General features: G+C 45.8%; 1 protein-coding gene and 1 long non-coding RNA gene across 5 annotated transcripts in view; one reads left to right on the forward strand and one right to left on the reverse strand.

Annotated features, from left to right (window-relative positions):
• Positions 1 to 23,864, forward strand: part of Nfia (nuclear factor I A) — a 542,815-nt gene that overhangs the window by 113,353 nt on the left and 405,598 nt on the right. The window lies entirely within an intron of this gene.
• LOC114693755 overlaps positions 19,065 to 23,864 on the reverse strand; it is a 71,450-nt gene continuing 66,650 nt past the window's right edge. For both annotated transcript variants that reach the window (XR_003734598.2, XR_003734597.2), the window contains exon 3: positions 19,065 to 20,394. This is a non-coding gene — a long non-coding RNA (uncharacterized LOC114693755). The remainder of the gene's footprint in view (positions 20,395 to 23,864) is intronic.

Raw genomic sequence — 23,864 nt, forward strand, 5'->3', positions numbered from 1 at the left:
TATCCTGCCTTTCCCAGCCACATCTATGTTCTGTCCCTTCTCTCCTCTAGTCTCTAACACTTGCGCACACCCACACTCCGTGCTCACACGCTGCCACACACCCAGCCCCCAGCCCTGCAGGGACACATGCACACAGAGACACCTTAAATAGGACCCACTCCCTTGTCCAGAAACTTTCCGTTTTGTTGCCTTTTGTAATGTGTTTTTCACACTTATCTCAAACCTGGCCAGCCCTTGCCTCATGACCAAATTTTTCCCTTGAAAACATCCCAAGTTCACATCACCCAGAGCACAGACCTCCATCAATCATAGGCCTGCTGACTGGTGGGTCAGCACTGTGAACCAAAGCAAGCTACTCAACAGCTTGTTCTCTGCACAGCTGGGGCTTCCCAGCCTTCACAAGCCAGCAAGAAGACACCTCAGTGAGTCCCCACCCAGCCAGCGGAGCTGTGGCTTTTCATGATTACAAAGGAGCACTCGTGGAGCTCCTTTGTTCAAGGGGACACAAGAGTCAGAGGAGGCAGCCTGGGCAACATACAGGACAAACTCCAAGTGAACCTCCAGCAGATACGGCCCCAAAGGACTCAGTAGAAGCTGACCTTTGCTAACGACCATTTTAGTGGGGAAATCAGTGTGTGGCTAGGATAAGATCCATCACCATGTCTACCAGCACATAGCTTACCTAGCATTCACTGCCATGCATTCCCATACTGTTGTCCCCTCCAGCTGCCTCTCCCCGAGGACTTTCAGACACTTCATCAAATCTGAGTCTCCTTGGTAGCTAAAAACCTACCAAACAAAGGCAGACTTCCGAGGAAAATCTGCCCCAGGATGACAAGGGGATCCTCAAGCAGCACAGAGGGGGTTCATGTATCTCATGACCCTCAGGGATATTTGTGATTTGTGCCAGGCCTTCGTCTATCACAAAGAGGGCAAAGGCATTCTCCTCTCAGATCTGCAATAATTTATAACAGGCCACAGCTCTCTATACTGTTCTTGCCTCCTATATGTGGAGCCTCACAGATTCTGAAAGTGCAAATTCAGACTTGTGTTTCCAGTTCCCCACAGCTCCTAGCATAATGAAATGGCTGCTATGGGGAGGTATGTGTCTGGTCTGAAGATGTTTGCTCTGTCTCAAAGGTGACCATCTTTTGAGAGAATGTGGTATCCTGCCCTATCCCTGCAGCTCAAATCCAAACATGGTGATCTTGTAGTCCTGTATCACCAGGCATGGCAACCTCCCCTAGTGTCAACTGTGCCCTAAAAATGACACCATGAGCACATCTTCTATACACCATCTCTTTTGCATAGAGAAGTGGTTACAAGTAGACACCCTAGACATCTTTGTGGGTCATCTCTACTCAATAAGCTACTTCGGGGCGAGGAATATAAACAGTCTGGGTACTTCGCAGGGCAGTTGTGAAATGAGGTGACCTGTTGCACATATATCTGTTTGGGATGGTGGCTGGTATGTTTATCTGACAATAATTATGTGCCATGTGCCACATACTGCTCAAATTGCTAGCATTGCAGCATGGAACACAAACAGCCATCACAAGCACTGTGTCCTCATGGAGCTCACAGTCGCGCAGGGCTTCACCCTCAACAAGTGTCAGCAGCCCTTAGAATTGTGTCATCTGTGCTGTTTCTCTCACTTCTCAGTGTCCTGGCTAAGATCAAATGCAGTTTTATTATTTCTATGGAATCACCCTTTGTCTGCCCCATGGGCCGTATCTCCAAGACTGGCAAAGCTCCAGGCACAAAGGGCATTCAGTAAACAGTTTCTCAGTTGCCAAAGAGCAGCTGAATCTACATTTGTAATGTGGCCATATTCCTGTCAGTGCCCAGGTCACACCGGGCAGCATGTCCCAAGCTCTTGTCTAAGGGCTTATATGTTCAGATGCCATCATTACAGCACACCCTTGCCCAGGACCCCTAGCCTTAACCACCTGCCCAGATGCGGAGCTCATCTCCCCAAGCCATCCTGCCCCAGTCAAAGAAAATGGATGTAATTCTGAAACTGCACAGGACACTCTTGCATTACTGGCAGTGAGTAGCAGCCAGGCCTAACTCACCCACTTTGCTCCATTTCACTGCAGACTCCCCCAAACCACTTATACCAAGCATCCAGTCAAGCTCCCTAAGTAGCAGGTTTGATCTAGTAACCTGGTCACTTTCCTGATGAAACATCTCCCACCCACCCCTGCAATATCCCTATTGGTAAAAGCATTCTACACACGCATGCATGCATGCACACGGCAACCCAAAGCTTCCTTCCTTGTTGGACTCCGGGTTGGGTTTCTCACTTGCTCCTCCAAATCCACACTCTTCTTCCCTCACCCCTCCCCTGTGTTAAAAGTCAACCTTCCACAGCCGCTTAGGAGACACGAGACCACAGGCAAGTGACTTAAGATCACTCGGCCTCAATTATTGTCCCCAGTAGCAGCCAGCTCGGACAGCACTGGATGATTACCTCACACATAAACTCCTTCGAGTATCCTGTTTACAGACTTGCTAAGACGTGTTTATCTGTGTTAGCAATGTGTTGAAGAGAAAGAACAGTGGGCTAGCCTCCGTTTTCATTAAGGTCATTTAGTGCTAGCTCTTATTTAGTGAGGAAACGCAGACAGAAGACATGTGTCCACAATCTGTAGCTACACAATTAAAATCACTATTTTAGAAATAAAGCCACCAGCATGCTGGAGGCAATTGTTTAAAAAAAAAAAAGAAAGAAAGAAAGAAAGAAAGAAAGAAAGAAAGAAAGAAAGGAAGAAAAGAAAGAAAAAAAAAAAAAAGAAAGAAAGAAAGAAAGAAAGAAAGAAAGAAAGAAAGAAAGAAAGAAAGAAAGAAAGAAAGAAAGAGAATTCAGATCCATGGCCCTACAGATCCAGTTATCTAAGACCTCATGCTAGAAAAAAAACAAATTTTCAGAGGAAGAGCAATTTCATCTCTGTGTGTATTCTGATGTGCTCAGAGTCACAAACTTCAGGCTGTGATACTCCTGACAGGGATGAACTAGGCCATGTGGCTTAGTCACCAGGGACAGTGGTAGCCCCAGTATGCTGTTTGAAATATGTTTTTTTTTTTAAGCACAGCAATGGCTCTTTATTCTCCAGAACTCAAGAGTGTTCCTGAAATACAGGCAGCCAGGTTAACAGCCAAGTCCTAAAAGGTGCCAAAGCAGTCTATTAGGAAAAGGAAAAATCCCAAGTTATAAGTCACTTGAAGGCAGTTTAATTATAAAATGTGTGAAGCTGGGTTGTAAATGTGAAGGGTCACACTGGCTGTTTCCTCAGAGCCTTTGGAAAGTGTTAACTAGTTATCATTATATGAAATTTATGAATGTGCCAAGCCCAGGGCTATTTATTATTTCCTAGGCTCCTCGGCAGTTCCCACTGATACCACATGATAGCCACCATTAGACATACCAATGCTGGCACTGGGCAAAAGCTTTAGCTGTGAGCACTGATATCAGAAGTCTACCTATCAAACATCTAACTTTTAGGCCTGTTTAGCATCCATAAGACCTCTAAGCAGCCATTCTCCACTCACTCATCCTTTCCTTTCTACCATCCCCAAATGCGAGACTCTTTTACCTATAATCCCATGGGCATGAGTGGGCACATTCACACAGAGAGACCCCACTCCACTTTGAAACACAGTTATTACTGACAGGATGTACCTAGTACAAGACATGTCGTAGGAGCTGAGTCTCTCTGTACCCCAAGGAATACATCCCTACTGGAAACTGGTGCCTTGCTGGCACACCTTTTCTACCTGCCACACTGTGAGATCACAGATGTTACCAAAAGCCCCCCCCCCCCTTTTTTTTTTTGGTAAATCTACATCCTTATTTTCATTCACCAAATAGGCTAGGGGTGGGGCAGCATGGGAAAGGAAGGAAGAATTTGTACCAAAAATGAACAGATACTGATCCTTTACCTGCAACTGGTGATGCTCCCACGGCAGACCAAACTGAGGTAGTAACTGCACGGGGTGTGTTTGTAAGAAGTTTGAGTAGCCTCCATGTACCACAGTGAAAGTGCTGTCTCGGGCAACATGCTGCTAAGCACTCAGTGGTCCTCGGCCAGGAAACCTGAGTTTGCAGTCCCACCATGCTCTGTGCTATAAATGTCCCCTTGCTTGTTTGATTTCAAGTGGCTGCATGATGTCACAGAATAGACTGGAAAGCAATGCCCAGTAACACCACCATATAACACAGTTCTTATCCACAGGCAGAGATAACAGAGTCGAGAACATTTGGAAGCAATGAATTTTGAACTGGTACTAACTCTGGTTTTGAGGTACTTTATTTAATTGCAAGTGATACAACTTAGATTTTTAACAACAGCCTCACAAAAATCCTGCCACTTTTAGCAGCTGAGCTCAGACAGTTGCAATTCACCCCAGCACATGACTAGGTGGGGATCTCTGAGACACAGGGTCAGAAGTGTACCAAGCCACAGTAGGAACTCCAGGTGGGAATTCAAAACGCCAGATGTTTGAAGCCATCTGGAATGGTAAGAAGAGGCCAAGCGAACATTTTCAAGTGAGCTGGAAGCCAGATACTTAAGAACTAAAGTCTTGACACTAGACCAAAGGGGCAAGAGACAGACTACACGAAAGACAGAGCACAGCAGAATCGAGTTGAAACCAAGTCTTAGACAAAAAGACACGAGGTCCCAAACGAGTAAAGACGGTTTTGGACTCTGCAGTACATATCGGTGAGAACTATGCTACTTACATTTACTGGTGAATAATAATGATAATTGCTAGCACAGACCCTGAGCCTGTTGCTGTTGTTTTTGTTTTTCAAGACAGGGTTTCTCCGTGTAGTTTTGGTGCCTGTCCTAGATCTCCCTCTGTAGACCAGGCTGGCCTCGAACTCACAGAGATCACCTGGCTCTGCCTCCCGAGTGCTGGGATAGAAGGTGTTGCCACCACCACCCGCCAGGCGACCCTGAGGTTTCTTAAGACCCATGTGCTGTGTCTGTAGGTGTTCCATCACTGCAACCAAATGCTGGAGATGATCAAGCTAGAAACAAAAGAGGTATAGCCTAGAGCACAGCTTTGGAGGTTTCTGTGTGTAATTAGTCCCGTTGTTTGGGTGTATGGCAGGGCAGCAGAGCACAGCGGGAGCGCCCACCTCATGGCCAAAAAGTAAAGAAACAGGAAGGGGTGAAGTTCTACAACCCCCATCAAAGGCGCGTCCCCAGGGACCTACAAACTCTCCCCTCCCCCGCAAGCCCCACCTCCTAAAGCTTGCGCGTCTCTCAGCAGAGCCACCTGGGGGTCTGAGCCCCTAGTCCATGGACCACTGGGGGTCGTTTAAGATCCAGACTCTGACACCTGCTTTCTCTCGCTCCAGCCAGCTTCCCTTTAAACAGGAAAGACAGCGGGAACTCGGAAGAAACCTGTAGTTATCCCCTCTGTACAATACAACAACACGTGTGTGTGTGTGTGTGTGTGTGTTGTGTGTGTGTGTGTGTGTGTGTGTGCTGAGCCATTTTAAAACTGTGGAAAGGGAGCCAACAATACATGAGGAAACCATTCAAAATGGAATAAACACGGGTTTCCAAGGCACTGGTCAAATAGTTGGTGCAAATATTAACACTTCCAGAGATGTTACCATCACGTACTGCCTGTGGGGCAGGGTTATAAAGGAGAGCGAGACCTCTCCTGGTGAGCAGGACATTCTGAATGTATCAATGGAAAACAGAAATATAGCCCTGCCATCATAAGGCTGCAGCTTCTACATCTTTATTCTGATGCCCAGAGCTTCAGGTTTATAGGACTGTCACTGCTCCTGAATCTCTGCCTCTAAGCACAGTGGCTTTGGTTTCTCTTGCTACAAAGGCAGCAGCATCCAAACCAACCCCAGACTCAAGCCTTTCTGGGGAGACACATTCCAGTCTGTGAGGTCCTTAGAATTTTACAGACTGTTTTAGAGGACTGAGTACAGTGCTTGGTACAATAAAACCACATTGATCTGTAAGCCAAGGATGCCTGCATGGAAGGAAGGCATCCTTGCAGTTTCATATTTATTAGACCTTCTTATTTTATGATTCACTTCATGGGACCCATGCCAGCAGTTCTGTCCCTTTAGGAAATGGCCTGATGACTCAGTGACATAGTATCAGGTATCCCCAACCAGGAGCGACAAGTGCCTCCTAGATGTCCTGGGCTGGCTAGAGGCTTCACAGTGAGGCTTGGGCAACGTTTCCTTTGCAACCTCTCTGCCTGGTTTGTCGACAAGGAAGCGCTGCTAGCATGAGCTCCAGGCTCCAGGGGAGTGAGTGACCAAGTCTCACCACTAAGCTGGGAAAGTTTCCATGACTTCATTCTCTCACCCACAGTGATCTCCTGCTTGCAAGCTCGGATGAGAGGAGAGGTCTGCTTTCAATTAGATTTACCCAAAAAAATAAAGTGTTTTTAAATGGTGTGTAAAAATAATTCAATAAAGGCCTCAGAGGTGTGAGCCGTTGTCATCCTTCTGTTTGGAAAATGTCACTCAGAAGGCACCCAGAGCCAACAGAGGGATGCGACGCCTTAAAATAGTCATTTGTGAAGTGAACCTTCGAGACTACTTGTCCTTTGTGTCCGGCTTCACGTGTCCTCAGATCCGAAATCCAAGGGCCTGGATGATAATCCTGGATCACATCCCCCAGTCGGGTGCAGTAGAAATCACACTTTTCATTGTTCCTTTAATCCTCAATGTCCCCAGGAAGATTGGCCCCCAACACAAATGATACTCTGTGGCTTTACTACACACAATTACCAACTCATAAATCTTGGTCAGACAGTAATGAGAGTTTGAGAAATGATTAAATTCAGTATCACAGGGTTAGAGGGAGGAGAGGGCATACCCGGAGGAGATGAGACAGGAGTTACCTCCCTAGGACTGAGGACCCTCTCCTTGTTGAGTGGCATTTTAGATGGATATGAGTGATGTCATTTCAGACAGTAATCATTCAGTGAGAGCTCAGATCCCAAGCTAAGTAGAGAAAAAACTGAAAATCGGATGGAGGATTGGGGTACAGTGTACCCCACCTAAACCCATTACTCCACTGTATGGTTCTGGTGACCCAGCGGGGTTCTTAATGTTGTGCTTAGGGCTGCCAGTCCTTCGTCAAAAACAAGTGAGGGCTCTGGGAGGTAAGCCACTAAACTGTTATAAAAGTCATAACAAGTAGGCCAAGGAGATGGCTCAGCCAGTAAAGATGCTTACCCCTGAGCCTGACAGCCTGGGTTCCATCTCTAGAAACGACATGGTACAAGGAGAGAACCCACTCCCACACTCTTTGGGGTAAATCTAATTGAAAGCAGACCCTCTCCCCTCATCTGAGCTTGCTGTCCTCTGACTGTCATACACACCAGACATTCATGGCCACTGCTCCCCCACACATACATAATAAATAAATGTAATGTTAAGTCATAAAAAGAGACACTCTGGTTAAGGGAGTGAACGTTGTTTCATTAGGCAGTGATCACATTGAACAAATCGTGCCGGCTAGGCCTTCCACTTATGCTAAAACTGTGTGCCTCTTGCCTGCTCCTCCATTGCTCTCATCTGGAAACAGCCCAGCAGCATGTACCACCTGGGTGACTAGGATGATGGTCTTTCCTCCCAAGAGCTCCTCTTCCACTAGGCAGACTATGTCCAGCCACTGAACTGATCCTTTAAGCATGTCGCGTGACTCTTTTGAGAAAAATACCCCAGTGGTTCCCCACAGACCATGGGTCAAAACCAAGTCTTAGAATATCCTGCCAAATGCTGTAAATTCTAGCACACGTTTCCTGTCCCCTGGGCTAATTTCCCAGAGTTCTCTAGTCCCAAGCCCCTGTTGTCCCTCACCTCCACTGGACATATTTGTTCTACAACCTAGAATGCCCTTCCCTCAGTAGGACTGGCTCCACTCCTGCGCCTTGTTCAGGCTTCATCTTCCCTGAATGCTCCATTGAACACTGTACCCTGACCATCTTCCTTACTGGCTAGATCCATTCTCTTTCTGCCACTGCCCCCCATCATTACCACCACCACCTGGAACATCAGCTCTGTGAGAACACAGATTCTGGTCAGCTCTCTTTGCTGTGAGCTAGTTCTGATAACAAGAGAATCCAGGCTTTTGCCAAAGGAAAACTCAGAGCTGACCAGAGTCACTGACACATGTATTACCATGCTGAACTATCTGACTTTTTCCATCCTTTGGGAAAGTCTTGTGTACCCAACCATATACTTTCTCTGCAAGGCACCATATCTGGTCTCGGTTTTGCTATCTACTGGCTCTACCCAGTTTGGTAGGTGTTTATAGAAAGACATGGACATTTGGCTCTGCCAAGGGACATATCTGGTCCAACTGTTCAGGCAGTAGAATAAATTACAGGGCAACAGTGTGTGGGTGGTAATAAAATAAATGTTGGCACCACTGTGCTCTCAGAGCCACCCTGGCCTATACCCACAAGACTCTAATGCCAATCTATACAGAGCTGTTAACGTTACTAACCTGATGGGATCAAGTGATCTTGGGTGGAAAACAGCAAGCCTTTTTGCTTTTAACACTAAGCATTGTAAGTTAATGCAAATTTTACATAGTCACAGCACTCACATAGTCACAGTGATGTTCCAAACACAGGTTTCTTTCATCCTTGTCTCAGTACAATATAGACAAGGAGATATCGCATAGTGTGTCCCTGGCAGAACCTTATCTATACCTTCTCTCATTTGGAAGTGAATTTATCCTAGCACCCACAAACCCTAACAAATGCCCCTGCCTGGTGCTCTTCTAGTTCTCAGCAGCCAAGCTGGACCCATCTTGCTTCCTCCACTTCCTAAGCACACTGACATCTATTTGAGTAGAATGACGAAGCTTTCTCTCTGGGCCTCCCAAAGCTCTTGACACAAAATACTTTTGCAAAAGTAGCAGAAGTTAGAGAGAAATAAACAACAAGTAAACACAAGTTCTATGAAGAAAGAAATGGAAAGGATGCTGAGACAGAGAAGACAGTCCCTGAAAATGATGTGCATTGGACACAGTTTCCAGGAAAGGCACATGCAGAGTTCACATTCAAGATGAGGACTAACGATGACTTAGTTCCTCACTGCTAAATGAGTTTAGCAGGACAACTCAGGTTCTGAAAAATGAAAATGGGCAGGAGGACAAGACTGGAGCCACGTGTGTTTCATGTTTCACTTGAAGGAAATGTACTTAGAACCCATGGCATAGCATGCTGCTCTGGGGATTAGAACTACGAATAAAATTCACAGAGTTGATTTTCTAATGCAGAGAGAGTCACAGACCATCAAATAAGCAATACAATGGTGATAACTGCTACAAATGTAAGCCACATGAGATAAAGAGACAGCGTGTGACAGGGGAAGGGCTAGGCAAGTTCAGGGTAGGCCACACTCAGAATGTAACATTCCCAAAGAGGCCCAAATGTAGAGAGGAAATGAACCACACCGGATTCTGAGAGGTTCACAACAGCAGAAGCAAAGAGACCTCACCACACTGAAATAGAATCCAGGGACATGAGGTGGTGAGCAAAAGGAAGAACTGAAGGAAGAGAGGTGGGAGGTGTAGACGGGAGCACAATGGCAAAGAGCTGGTCCTAACTGAAGTTTGGATTTTATTCAATTCAGTAAAGACCCATTGCTTGTTTCTGCACAAGGTGGGGTGGAGGAGGAAACGCTGATCAGATTTGTGTTTCAAGTATCATCCGGCTGCTTAAGCATCAGATGCACAAGGGCAGAGTGGAGAAGGCACACAGCAGCAATGTCGGGGGAGAGATGGTACACAAGGGACCTGGGACTGGGGTGAGAGGGATGGGGACAGATGCAGAGTTAATGAGATAGAGGACACAAAATTGGGGTGTGACTTGAGATGGGAAGATGGAGAAGGAAAAGAATTGGACTAGGGTAGGTTGGGACTAGGAGGATGGTAGAACATTTCCTCAGGGAGGCAGCTGAAGAACCATGGTATTTGGGAGAGCACAAGGTGAGACTCCCATGTGCCTTGCCTTCTCTGAAGTCTCTAAGACATTATTTGGGAAGAAGAGTCAGAAATGAGGATCCCTTACTGTCTACACCCCTGGGGCTCCCGTGACAAATCCCATAGTCCAGATTATTTATGCACAACTGAAGTTTCTTTATCACTGGTCTTGGAGGCTGAGAAAGCCAAAGCCAAGGTGATTGGCAGATCAAGTGTCAGGTAAAATCCACTTGCTAGTTCAGAGATGTCTTTTCCTTGTATATTCATATCAAGGAAATGATGAAAAGCTTCTTCTAATCCCACTCCTGAGGACTCTGACCCCCTCCTTCCTTCTCAAAGTTCTACATCCTCATCAATCGCCATGGGGCTCAGGTTTCACATGGGAACTTTTGGAAAGGAAATTCAAATCACAGTGTGTCCTTAACTTCTTCTGTTGTGGAATATTAGTTGAAGATGTGTTACATCCATTTGTGCTGTGGAATATTTGTTTAATGATGTAAAGATGTGTTGCATTCTATTTGTTTAACTCTGTAAAGCTGTGTTACATTGCCTGCTTAGAACACCTGATTAGTCTAATGAAGAGCTGGACCACCAATAGCTAGGCAGGAGAGAGATAGGCAGGGATGCCAGGCAGAGCAACTAAATAGAAGAAGAGGGAAGACCAAGAAAAGGAGAAGATGCCAGGGGCCAGCCACTCAGCTACACAGCCTGCCACAGAGTAAGAAGGAAAGAGAGGTACATAGAATAGAGAAAGGTAAAAGTCCAGAGACAAAAGGTAGATGGGATAATTTAAGCTAAGAAAAGCTGGCTAAAAACAAGCCAAGCTAAGACCTTGCATTCATAAGTAAGAATAAGTCTCCATGAATTTATATGGGAGCTGGGTGGTGGGCCCCCAAAAAGGGAGGAAAAAAACCAACTACATCTCTGAGAGGACTTTAAGCAATATTCATATAAAAGTGTATGCACAAATGTTCATTGAAATATTATTCATGGCAATCAAAAATGAGAAACAACCCTAACATCCCTGAACATATGAGTAGAGAAAAAACAGGTGGTACAGTGATACAGTAGAATATTATTCAGTCTTTAAAACAATAAAGTATTTAGACTTTAACAAGGTAGATAAACCTTTAAGACAGTGTAGCGAATGATAGAATCCATTCACTTACATGAAGTGCCTAGAATACATCTGCAGAGCTAGATAATAAATTTGTAATGGAGAAAGTCTAAAAGTGACTGCAACAGTTATATGACATTTTGAGATCTGAGGAAAATATTCTGGAATTGCATAGATTGCACAGCAGTGTGGATACTAAAAACTACCGAATTACGAACTTCAAAAGAACTTTCATGCTATGGGGATTATTGTATCTAAAATGTTAATAAGTTGGCATGTTCTTCATGACCCTGTATGCAATTTTTCCCTATGATTGTCACATTCAGCCCTCTTCCTAACGAGCTCAGATGTGGTGAGTGCAATCCCTACTCAGAAGATGGAAGAATGAAGGCTCAGGATGATAAGAGTTGTATAGCTAAGATGAGGAAAGAGCTGCAGCTGGACCCAAGGTCTTCGGTCCGATGTCCTCCTAAAAAGAGCATAGAGTCAGGGGAGGGGCTGGTGTGACCACCAAAGCACTGGGCTGGGGCACCAAGGAAAGGAGCAAAGTATGCTGGGAAATGTGTCGTTCAAGCCCTAGAGCTGTTACTCATCAGCTGCTTAACCTTGGGCTTATGACTATCACTCCTTGGAGCTCAGCTTCCTCGTCTATGAAATCAAGGTGGTAGAACCTAATTATACCTGGAAGGATTTGGGGGTATGTAACACACAGGAAAGATGTTCAAAGTGCACAATGGTTCCGTCATTCCATGGGAGGATGATATCAGGGCTTCACCAGGCTCCTCACTGCTTCAAGGACTTGGCCAATATCCTCCACCCAGGTGGTGATAGGAGTCAGTTTTGTTCATTAAGGTTCAAGAATATGGGTTCTGACCTGATATGAGCTTTACTTTGTGTGCAATCCTCACCATTTCCCTCCCTCTTTGTATCTCAGTTTCTCGAGTATAAAATCACCTATAATCTCGGGATTGTGAGACTCAAATGAAATCAACTATGCGAATGGACTTTGCAAAGTTGTAACAGAGCTTAGTAGCTACAAACTATTGATAATCATCTCCTTAGCGGAATGGACCTTGGACAACAGTGGTTCCCGGCAGCTGCAATGTGCCTACTCTGTGCCCTGCACAGTTCTAAGTGCTCTCCAGGAATGAACTAGTTAGCTAGCCCACATGACAATTTTTAAAAGCCAATGGGACTGTCATCTCTGCTTTCCAAATGAGAGCAAAGAATGATGAGATGATGCACTTTCTCAAGATCACATAGGCAATCAGAAGCAGGAGTGGAAGTTCAAGTAAGTTCCCTGGCAGCAAAACACTTGACCTCTACTGGTGTTCAGCCTACCCTCCTGTCACAGATGGTGAAACTCACGGGGTCACAAACCTGAGGCATTGATAGGAATTAGCATACATTCTGAGACCACCACACATCAAGTAAGAGTTCATACTCTTCTTATGTCCTCTGACTCCTGTGACAGTCACTGAACGTAGATACTGACCCATTCTACTACTAGGGAACTCAAAGGCATACAAGCAACCTAATTTACTTGAGGTCTCAAGTTTAGCAAGTATAATAGTAAGACTAGATGTCAAAACCTCTGCTCTTTCCATCTCCTAGGCTTGGTTGGGACCTATACCATGATGCCAAGCATACACACACCCACAAGGATGGTGTGGTATGTTTTGCCAACAAGTCCAAAGTCTCATCTGTCTATAAGAAAGGCAGCACAGTGTATATCTTTCAGGCCAGAGAGTCTGCTACACTGGCAAATATTTCTTTTAGCCACTGAGCAAGGATGGGCCCACAACACGATGAGTTATACATCACAGAAAAGACAAGATCCCGGATGTTAAAGCTGGCAGAGTCTGCCCTGGTGAAGCTAGGAGCAGGTGGTGTGGAAATTAAAAAGCAACTGGAAAACAGAGGAAAATGTGGCATACTTCATTTGGACTGATGGGCAATTTTTGGTCCACTCCCCTGGAAATCACTTGGGGATAACCTAGCCGTTATTAAATGTGGAAAGACCCTTTCATTACAAAGAGCTTGTGCCAGAGTTTCTGCTTAGCAGCATGTCAGCTTCACAGAGCCTGATTTAGGCCTGACATGAGAGGCTGCAGTAAATCCTGTCACTTAGCAATAGGCCAAAGAAGAGAGTACCTTCTGGAAGATATAATGGAGCTGCAGATGGAGTACCCAGGTGCCTGGAAACACTGAGATATAGAAGAGACCAAAGTGACTAAGATACTCATATCTTCCAGGAAATAATGTTTCAGTAATGAAATCCCAAGTCTTGGATTGTAAGTCTATTGATACTCCAGAGCATCTTCTAGCAATCTCCTAGATTTCTATACCAGACCCCTGACTTTACTTCATTTATGCAATAATCTATAATGACACATGGGGAGAAGGGCTTAAACTCCAGGCTTTTTCTCAACAGCCCCTCTATGATAAATGTACAGGCCGTGGGCCTGAGAGCCACCTTGAATCTCTCTTCTATACAGTCTATATCTAGCTCAGCATGACATGCTGCAATATGTAAGATAAGCTGAATCCAGCTGTCTCCTCTGCTTCTTTCCATCCCAGCTGCCATCATCTCGCATCTGGATTAGGCAAAAGCCTCCTCAGTAGTCTCCTAGTTTGTCAATAATATTTCTAGGATTTGAATGTGTCCCCTAGCAATCCTTTGCTGGTAACACCAACCCAGTGCAACAGCTGGGAGGTAGTGCCCAAGTGGATTGATGTAGTTATCAAGGGAGTAAGGCTGTGATCATGGGGGTGAGTTCTAATAAATTCCAGTGTGGTCTCTTCATGCTCTTACTCCTGGCCTCTCTATATTCCCATGGGCTGACACAGTTTGAAGGTCTTTGTCAGAGCTATGACCTTGCTCCTGGACTTAACCACTTTCAGAACTAACAGATAAATAAATGTGTCTTCATAACATTACTCACTCAAGCATTCTGTAACAGCCACAGAATAGGACACCATGTATTTTTTGTTTGTTTGTTTGTTTTGTTTTTTTGAGACAGGGTTTCTCTGTGTAGCTTTGCGCCTTTCCTGGAACTTGCTTTGGAGACCAGGCTGGCCTCGAACTCACAGAGATCCGCCTGGCTCTGCCTCCCGAGTGCTGGGATTAAAGCGTGTGCCACTACCGCCCAGCAACACCATGTATTTAAGTGTCAATCAAATCATGGCATGTCTAAGATTCCCCAGTTCAATAAAAGCATGAGTTTGGCAGGTAAACGCACTTGTTGCCAAGCTTGACAGTGTAAGCTCAGTCTTTCCGATCCACATAGTGGAAAGGGAAAACCAACTCCCGCAGATTGTCCTCTGACCTCCACACTGGAGCCATGTCACTTCTGCACATGCATGTGGACACACATACACACACACAAACAATAACTATCTAATTACTATGTTCCTTGTCTCCTTCCTTACCACCTATCTTAATTCTCCTCCCCACTCTCTCTGCAGCAGCTTTACTGGGTTCCTTGCTATGCATTGGAGAGTCTCAGTGCTGGTGTGGACCACAGAGGCAGAGGCCAGCACAGCAGCCAGAATGTGGGAAGAGCTGCAAAAGTGCAGGCTGTGTTACCTACCTCAAGGATGTCCAGTCTAGTGCGTGGGACAGTTTATCTGGAGTAGATATGGAACTTGTACAAATAGGATACTTGTAAGGAGAGTGAACACAAATTGCACTTCTCAGAGAATCAGGGGCAGCCTAAGCACACAGTATCCAAGGATGATTTTCATGTACCGCTGTTTATGGTGGTCTATTCATACCTTTCAAGCTGCAAAAACAAACTAACAAAAAAAGTCCATCTAATTCCTTAGCTCTGTGCAGAAAGTCTGCCTCATCTCAGGAGTCCTCAAATTCTGGCAACTGCACCCTCCTATGTCTCCTTTGAGGTCCCTGACTCTAGCCATAATGGCTTTCTAAGAGCTACCCAAATTGACCGTGCAGTCCTGGACTTGAGCACCTTCAAATTGCTGTTCCTTCTGAACAAAGCACTAATCCCTTTTCACCCACCCTCCTGGCATTCAAAAATTGGCTTGAATCAAGGTCGAGCTTTTTCCATTTCTCAAAGCCTCTCTTATCCCCTATATAGCCACATGCAGAACACACACACACACACACACACACACACACACACATACACACATGCATGCACACACTCTTCTGACGGAGGAATTTCTACCCTTGGTTGCTCTGGTTCTGCATATTTAATTACCGAACCACTTGACTTGTTCTAGAACTGTCCCCACGTGCAGTCTCTACCCACCAGACAGTGAGTTCTTTGTGACAGGGACCAGTTCTTGTGCTTCTGTGGAACCTCAGCTGTGTCAGGCTCCTCTCAAACCCATGCATAATGAACAAGTGGCTGAAGGGATGACAACAGGTGTCCCATCCACCCATGCAGGCTCCACATCCTGGAGAGGTAAAGCCAGAAGAACCAACCTCATGGGAAATGAACCATGGGAAAGTCATCTAAATGTGCACTTGAGTCCAGGGAGGTGGGGGTCAGGCATAAGAAACAAAGACGAGAAGAGCAGATGGTAGACTCCAGGGTGGGCTCCTGCTAGAGTCCTAACTGAGCTGATGGAGCCATTGAGCTGGGAGAAAGCACAGGGGCTGGAGAGGAGACCAACTGGCCCCATTAAAAAGAAAGAATGACCAAGAAACTGAGCCATCCATTACACCCTACGGTTTCCGGAATGAGGCCCCTGGATAGCCTAACTGAACCATAGCAAATGAAATAGGCAAGATGCAGTTCTCACGTCAACTTTCTCCCTCTTTTCCCGCCCCACCTCCCAAAACATCCGAGGGATCCCGGCACACTGACAGTGCAGCGCACGCTCGTGTCAGATCGGTGGAACTTCGGTCCCACCTGTGCCACGTGTCACCCACTTGCTTTGGTTGTTCTCCTCTCTGCCGTGGGGGTGATCATAACAGCACTCGTCTTACGGGGCTGTGGTGACAACGAAGCAAGACTAACAGAATGTACAATAAGGAGTCAGCAATCACATTGCTCTGAACTGCTGTGGTTTTTACAGTGGGGCACGGGTTCGAGTTCTCCACTTCTCAATGGCATTGTGACCTTCAAGAAGTTGCTTTTACCTGCCCCCCTTCTTCCGTAACACAGAGACAGTAATAGTCTCATATGAGAGAGCTATTAAGAAAAATAACACACTGAACCATGGTAAATCACTCAGAGCATTTACTGAATTATAGTAAGTATCATCTAAATATTTGCAGAACAAATGCATTCTTGTTTTTTCATTAGGAACCAGGAGGCAAATAGTCCCCCCCCCTCCTGATTTGCAGCCCCCGAACCATAACAGTAATCGACACAGGCAAAGGGAACGTTGCAGCTCCCTGGAGTCTCCCAGTTAGTGACCTATGAACCCTAGCCTTTCTCTCTGCAGGCCTTTCTGGCTTCCCAGGAACCAGGCAGCCCCCCAGCTTTCTGAGAAAGTCCCCAGAGGCTTGACAGTATGTAACTAAGTGGTGGGAGGGAGGAAAGCCAGCAGAAAAGGGCTGACCCAGTGGGCTGGCTACTGCCCTGGGATCTATTTCCCGGTGTCAGCGAAGTTGCTGACTTCAGCCATTCCAGAGTGAAGAACCATCCGTGGTCAGAGACAGCACCGAGCCGAGCACGCAGCCCAGCCGTAAATCTGCAAGCCGATTATTTAAGAGAACTGACTTTCTGTGTTGCGATATTAAAGCAAATGTGCCTCCCGCCTATAAATCAGCAGAGCTGTTTCCAGCTTCAGACACTCTGTTGGGCTGGCTGGAGACACACATGCCTGGGAGGCAGAGAATGAGAAAGACGAAGAGATGTGCTTACCTCCTTGCCAAACTGTTCTCATGATCCTGCCTGGACTGCACAGTCCTTCCCTGTCCCATGACCTCAGGGTCCCAGCATCCTCTAAGGAGCTTCGAAAACACCACAGGAACACCTACCTGATGCTGACACAGAGCTCTGTGGTCAGATGGAGCAGATAGCCTTCATCCGTTTAGAGTTCATGAAATCAAATAGCAGGATATTAAGTGAATTTCCCAGGACCACCCAGTGTGTAGGCAGAGTGGGGAGTAGACCATGTCTCGAAGCTCCCAATCCAGAGTTCTTTCTATGACATCAAGTCAGCCTTATCAAGAATGTCTTCATGTGAGGGGCTGGGGATATGGCTCAGTGGGTAAAGTTCTTGTCACAATTCAAATCCCCGGAATCCATGCATAACCAGGCATGGCAGCTCATGTCTAGAAGGAGGCAGAGACAGAAAAATCCCTGCAAGCGCATGGGCCGACTAGCCTGGCAGTGACCTGTACACACGCACTTTGACACGTATGTACCCACTCTCACACACACAAAGACATACACAGAGAGAATTTCTTCACATGTAGTATCCTAAGAAATGTGGGTAACAGTCTAGAAAAAAAAGATATTTCAGCTCAAAATGCTCAAATGCACATTGCCTGGGGTCAACTCTGCAAATGATGCTTTCCAAAATGTCAACAGAACCCGCCACTGCATCAAACCCATCCTTGGCTTCGCATGACCAGGAACAAAACTCAGGTTCTTAGCATGCATGATACACAAAGGTCCCTGTGTTCTTGGTCTTGCATTTACCTTTGACTCTGTCCTGCAAATACAGAACATGATCCTCACATCATCTTTCTATCATGGGAGAAGTCATCTGTGACTTACCTCCTAGCCCCCGGATAGATGGAGGCCTCTTTACTATCCTTCTAACCCCTTCTACTTGCCCTTCTGCAGCATTTTCCTTACTAGGTCACTGTGATCCATGTGTGTATGTCTCTCTCCTTTAGATTAACTCTGTACAGACAGGAAGACTGTAGTATGGCTCCATACAACACAGCAGGAATCTAAAAAATGCTCCTGGACTTGAATCCTCACCAGCATCCTACACAGTAAACAGTTTCTCAATGCTTTGTGGAAGAGTTAAAAGCTCAAACACAATGAACAGATGCTTTGGGATGGTACCCAACTAAGATTACAACTGGATTCTAACTGCCATGCTACATCCAGCTCTCATACCCTTCTCTCCTTGTCTGATTTTTATCCGTGTCACTTCATTGGAATGGCCTTTCCAATTTGCGAGAACACCCTGAATTTAATCTTGCCATTAAGTGTCATCCCAGACAGAGGAAGAAGGGACGTGTCCCAAGCATCTCACCCCTCCAGCCAGCATGCCTCCATCATCTCTAAGAGAGGACCCTGTGGCTACCCTTGACTAGCTGCTGTCCCGTGTATTCACTACCTCAGAGGGTAGCCTGTGACTAATGGGTAAAAACAAAAGCAGAATGTTTTTATTAGCTCACGGTTATTGAGGTTTGCTCTGTGCCACTCATTTCCCAGAAGCTTTGTCTGTCTGCCACAGGAGGACGAGGGCTAGCAGGCACACTGGAGGCAGCAGGATGACAGACTCTGGAACTGCTCTGCTAAGCATTCTGAGCCTAGAACCCTGAGCCCACAGTGCTCTTGCGCTCTCTCCTTCTCCCCTCCCTTCTAAGCACTATTTAAAAAAAAAAAAAAAAAGGCTTGAGAAAGGTACAAATTTTTGTGAAATATCCCAAAAACGTTACTTTATACACTTAGGGCCCTCAGTGATTTGGTCTCCAAAAGTTGCTGAGAAAATAAGCAGGCTGTAGCCAAATTCATTTATTTGTTTCGTAAAATGGCTGTAATCTGGAAATCACTGGTGTTATTTTTCTCCCAGTTCAGGTTAATATCTTATCCATGGCCCCTGGAAGGACGTTTCTTGCTAAGACAGTTATTGGCTTTTTATTTAGAAAGTTCTGCATCGTGATTTGTGGATATAACAAACCTAAATAATTTAAAGTAGTCTTCTATTTGCTGAGAACTGCAGTGTTTCTTTTTTTAAAGCAGATTTTAAATCTTTAAAGTTTCGGAGATGAAGATAGATTGGACAGGGATTTATTTGTTGCAGGAATTTCTTTTTCTCCTGCTGCTCCTTTCCCAGCACCCATTCTTTTTTCATGCCTCCATCTAGATTCATGTAACATCAGAGCTGGGGAACACTGTACCCGGCCACCCTTTATAATGTGGGCTTTCAGACTCCCTTCATGGTTGAATCCTCCATGCAAAGTAAATCTTGCTGCTTTAGCAACAAAACAGAAAGGCACAGCAGCCGTGACTAGGGCTGCAGTCTCTTCTCGGTTTTTCATGCCTATGCAGAGTCTCCCAGAGCTCCCAGGCAGCACACGTTGAAGCCAAAGGGTGAGGGTCCATGTACCCAGGGTGCCTCTGCAAGTACAAGGCAGATTCAGCCTAGAACAGCACCTCTTCGTGGGCACTGCATTCCTCCCATCGGCTCCAGCTCCTCTTTGCTCTTGGTTGTTCGCCTTCTTCATCAATCCATCAGCCATCACTCAGATTCCAGTCTCTTTGCAGTGATGCAAGGATGCAGTCCTGCCCAGGAACACAGCACGCCATAGCCCTCACATGTGGTGGTGGCCATACTGATGCTTGACCCAGGGCACAGACTCTGGGCAAGGACTTTCTAAGATACACCTGTCCCTCAGCAGCCATCCCTGCCTCAGCAAGGCTGGGTGAGCATGTCATTCCTAAGCAAGGCACGTTTTCCTGCAGTCTCTTTCGCAAAGAGCAAGTGGTGATAGAGCCTGAAATGCAAAGTCAGCAAAAGAGCAGCCACTCTGCCTGCCAAGGCCCTCTAAGAGACCCTGCAGAGACCCACCCACTGGCTCTGTCCCTGTCATCCTGGGTAGATGTTCAGCCTTTCCCCTGGGAACTGCTATATTCTATGCTAGCCAATAACTACCACAAGGCTTTTCTCAGTCCTTACAAGCCACATCAAGTCCAAGTGAAAACAAGGTTTTTGGTTCAGTTTTGTGCTCTTCTAACAGCGGAGGCATCTTGTTACAGGAAAGGGTGTTTGTCCCACTTAACACCTGAATGGATTTAGGTCTCAGTTTAGACAACGCAGGCTTAAGAAGTTCATTTTCACCGCATGGGGATATTGGCAGCATTTGCATGCTTTACTGTTTTGTCTATTAAGGATAACAGAAGAGACAGGACACAAATACTTCCACCAGCCATGAGCCTGGAGTCTAACTTGTCAACTTGGCTGAAGAATTTTAGAGGGAAAAACAAAAACAAAGGAACCACTTACATGATGTTTTCAAGTTCTGCCTTGTGCAGGCCTAAGTGCCTTGACTGGGTGGTTCTCCTGGTAGGAAGTAGAACAGGCTGTCTCCTTATGCAGGTGGGATTAAAGGGAATGAGGCACCTGACAGACAGGGCAGAGAAAAGGCATACAGGGAGACGGTTAAATTAAAACTGGTACCCAGCTCCAGCGTGGGTTCAAGACCTGTCGACTGAGGTAAGAATCCCTCCTCTTGGGAGGACATATTTTTATCCTCCTTTTCATGAAGGCTAAGTTATCTATGCTGTCTTTATTTAAGGTCAGTTTCCTACACCCCCTTGATAGAGCATGTAGCGCTGTGGAATTACGGGTTTTGTCAGCATTGACAAGAGTAGCCTGCAGAGTCACATGTAGTACAATCACAACTTCAAGCTGGTCAGAGCTCTGATTCATTGGCAACAACTTTCCTTCTCTTCAGTGCACGTGTGCTTAGCCAGATGTGAAAACTACTGGAAATCCCTCTAAGCATCTCAACGCCCAGGTTCTCGTAGGGCCAAGTGTCGTTAGAACCCTCCCAAGGCCAAGCCAGAGCCCTGTGTTACCGCAAAGCACCAGCTATCACTCACGATAAAGAACAGCAATAACCAGTCTCTGAAAACCATCTCAGAGTTATTACAGATGCGGGGACCACACGGATTAACATCAGATCCAAAGCAGAGGACACTGCAGTGTTTGGGGAAGTGTCATACTAGCCACCATAGGAAGCAGAAAAGACACTGGAGCTTATACCCAATGTTCTCAAGAGGGTAAGGGGAATAAAAAGGCTTCCCTGGGGAGAAGTGATGGGTAAGGCAGAGAGCCAAGGGTAAGGGTTGGAACAGCAACAGTGGTTAAGTATGTACTGGAAACTGCAATGAGCCAGGGCTGGCAGCATGGAGCAGCCCAACCCCCATCTACTTCCTGGGTTTTCTCCAGTACTCAGCCCAGTTCCACTTCCACTCACAACACCTCCATGATCAGTTAATCTGCCAATGGTAGAAAGCAGGATTGCTGGCCAGACGGCAGTCAATCAGGTGTGCACCACTCTTTTCTGTTTCCACCACCTTCAACACTTCAGTTAGTCAACCCTCAGCTGCTACAGACCTAAACAAAGACCTTTCAGAAGACTTTGGTTGGGTTTCTTCCACAGCACAATCCTTTATCCAAGATAAACCACCACAACAACAGCAACAACAGTAAAACACCCTATATGTCAGAGAAATCTGGGTCTATCTCAATGCCAGAATGTTTACCTATCATTTGTGAGGCCCTGGCCTGGATCCCCAGAACCACAAAACAAATTAGCAAACAAAAAATGATTAGTGTGGGGATAGAGAGATGGTCCAATGGGTAAGGCTCTTACTATACAAGTGTGGGGACCAACCAGAGTGCAGCTCCCCACCCACCGTGTAAACACAAGGCAGCAGCGCTAATTTGACTATAATCCTCTCATTCGGGAGAAGAAAAGCAGGGATCCTTAGAACAAGCTGGGTAGCTAGACTTATGGAATCAGGGCAAAAGCTGGGTGTAAGCTTTAAAGACCCTGACTCAATATATAAGATGGAGAGATCAAGGAAGATGCCTGATATCTACCTCTGGTACACACATACACACACACACACACACACACACACACACACACACATATTTGGAGTTGGTTAAAGCAGTGGAGGTGGTCAAGCAGTCATAAGTTCCAGGAAGACAGAAAGCTGCAGGAGTCAGTTCCTTCACAGAGTATCAAAGGAGCAATGGCCTTGACATCGTGTGGTGGAGCAGCACCCACTCCGACCTTCAAGAGCTATTTTAAAAAAAAACACTGGATGAGGGAATCCCTCTCTTCTTCCAGCAGAAATGCACTCCTCCAGCTCTTCTGCTCTTTTGCCTCAGCTCAGCCTGGTTGCCTCCTAGAAGGTTTGAGAGTGAAGACCTCAGGATAAAAGGAGGAGACAAAGAGCAGAGGAGAGTGAACGGTGGCCTCCCTGCACATGCTCAGTGGATATAAACCTTGGTACCTCAACCCAATGTGACAAAGGAGACCACCCTATGCCTTGAGTCTCGAACTTGTATCAGGAGCTCTGAAGGGAAAGAACTGGCTGTTTCACAATTCTCTTCTGAGGAACACACACACACACACACACACACACACACACACACACACACACACGTCAAGTACATGATTTAAATTTTGAATAAAAACTGCAATGTTTAAAGAAGTGGAAGCAAGTGGGGGGCGTCGAGGGGCTTTAGGGAAAGGCCACAGGAGGTCAGAGCTTGAAGGCAACTTAGGGGACACCCCAGGGAATGACCATGCTTTGTGTCTCAGCTAAACCTTGGAGAAAATTGAGAAAGTCTGTCATCTTAATTTCTTATTAGCCAACATATGTCCTTCTGTTGGATAACAGTGAGAATGAGAAACAGAAATACCAAAATATTGAGGCCTTCAGGCCTACCTGCCTGCACACAGCCCAGAGGAGGGGAATTGTCTGAATAATTTCAGAGCAGCTGAAAACAGCAAAGGCCTGAGATGCTGGGCCCTCCTGAGGCATTTGTTGTATGCATGAATGACTAGAAGAAATGAATGATTGCTAGCTTGGCGATTAATCCATCAGTGCCTCTGTCTGAAAACTGAAAATGAGTTAAAAGCCCTAAGCATAAGGTTGGATGGCCTCTAGCTCCACACCTTAGTCACTCACACCCTCCTACTTCCTAATGACCATCTTCTGTCTCTGGCAATAGTAACTGTTAAAATGATTCTTCCTACCACCAAAATCTATCTCCCTTGGTGTCCATTCACAAATTGCTGATCTACTTTCTTTGAAGATATACAGAGTGAGCCTCCATCTTCTTTTAAAGAGTCTGTCAAGGACTTCCTACCTCCATCTCCCCCACCATGGAAATCACATTTGGGTTTAAGATTATGAAACCTTAAACTCCGATTAAGATTGGAGCCCTGTTTCTAGTGAAAAACTTTTCAGGTTCATGGGCACTCTACACAGAACCCGTTGGTGGAATCTGCATCTCTTGTCTTATGATGTCAGTCTTTATATAGAGAGTTCAGTTAAAAAAAAAAAATCAGACTCTTGGCAAGTAGGGCTTGAGTTCAGTTTGAAGTCTCCTGAAATATGTCGGGTGGTTTGAACTCTGACACTTGTGAATATTAGCTTGCACAGTAAAACCATCATGACTAATTCAAGGCAACTGCCGGAAGTTATTTGGGGGATGCCGGTGTTAGGGGTTATTGAAAGCACTGTTTTGTGAGGAAGGAGCCTTGGATGAGGACTGAATGATTTATTAACCCCCAGAGAAGGTGTTACACAGAGGGCAAGCCAGAGTTCCCTGGCAGGGCAGCGGTGGTGAAGGGTGCTGGCTGTAAAGCCATCTTATTTTAATGTTTATAACAAAGGAGCTAAGAAGAATTCAAAGAGTGTCAAAAATGATTTAATAAGGCTATTTTTGTTATATGGGTCTTCCTGGAATAAGATCCTTATCTCTTTTTTTAATAACAAAATACTGCAGAACTTGAGGACCCCGTTTCTTGCTCTGGCTGCACAGATCCTGTCTCCCCAGTCTCAGGA

The sequence above is a fragment of the Peromyscus leucopus genome, chromosome 2 (genome assembly GCF_004664715.2).
Source record: "Peromyscus leucopus breed LL Stock chromosome 2, UCI_PerLeu_2.1, whole genome shotgun sequence".
Taxonomy (NCBI): Eukaryota; Metazoa; Chordata; class Mammalia; order Rodentia; family Cricetidae; genus Peromyscus; species Peromyscus leucopus.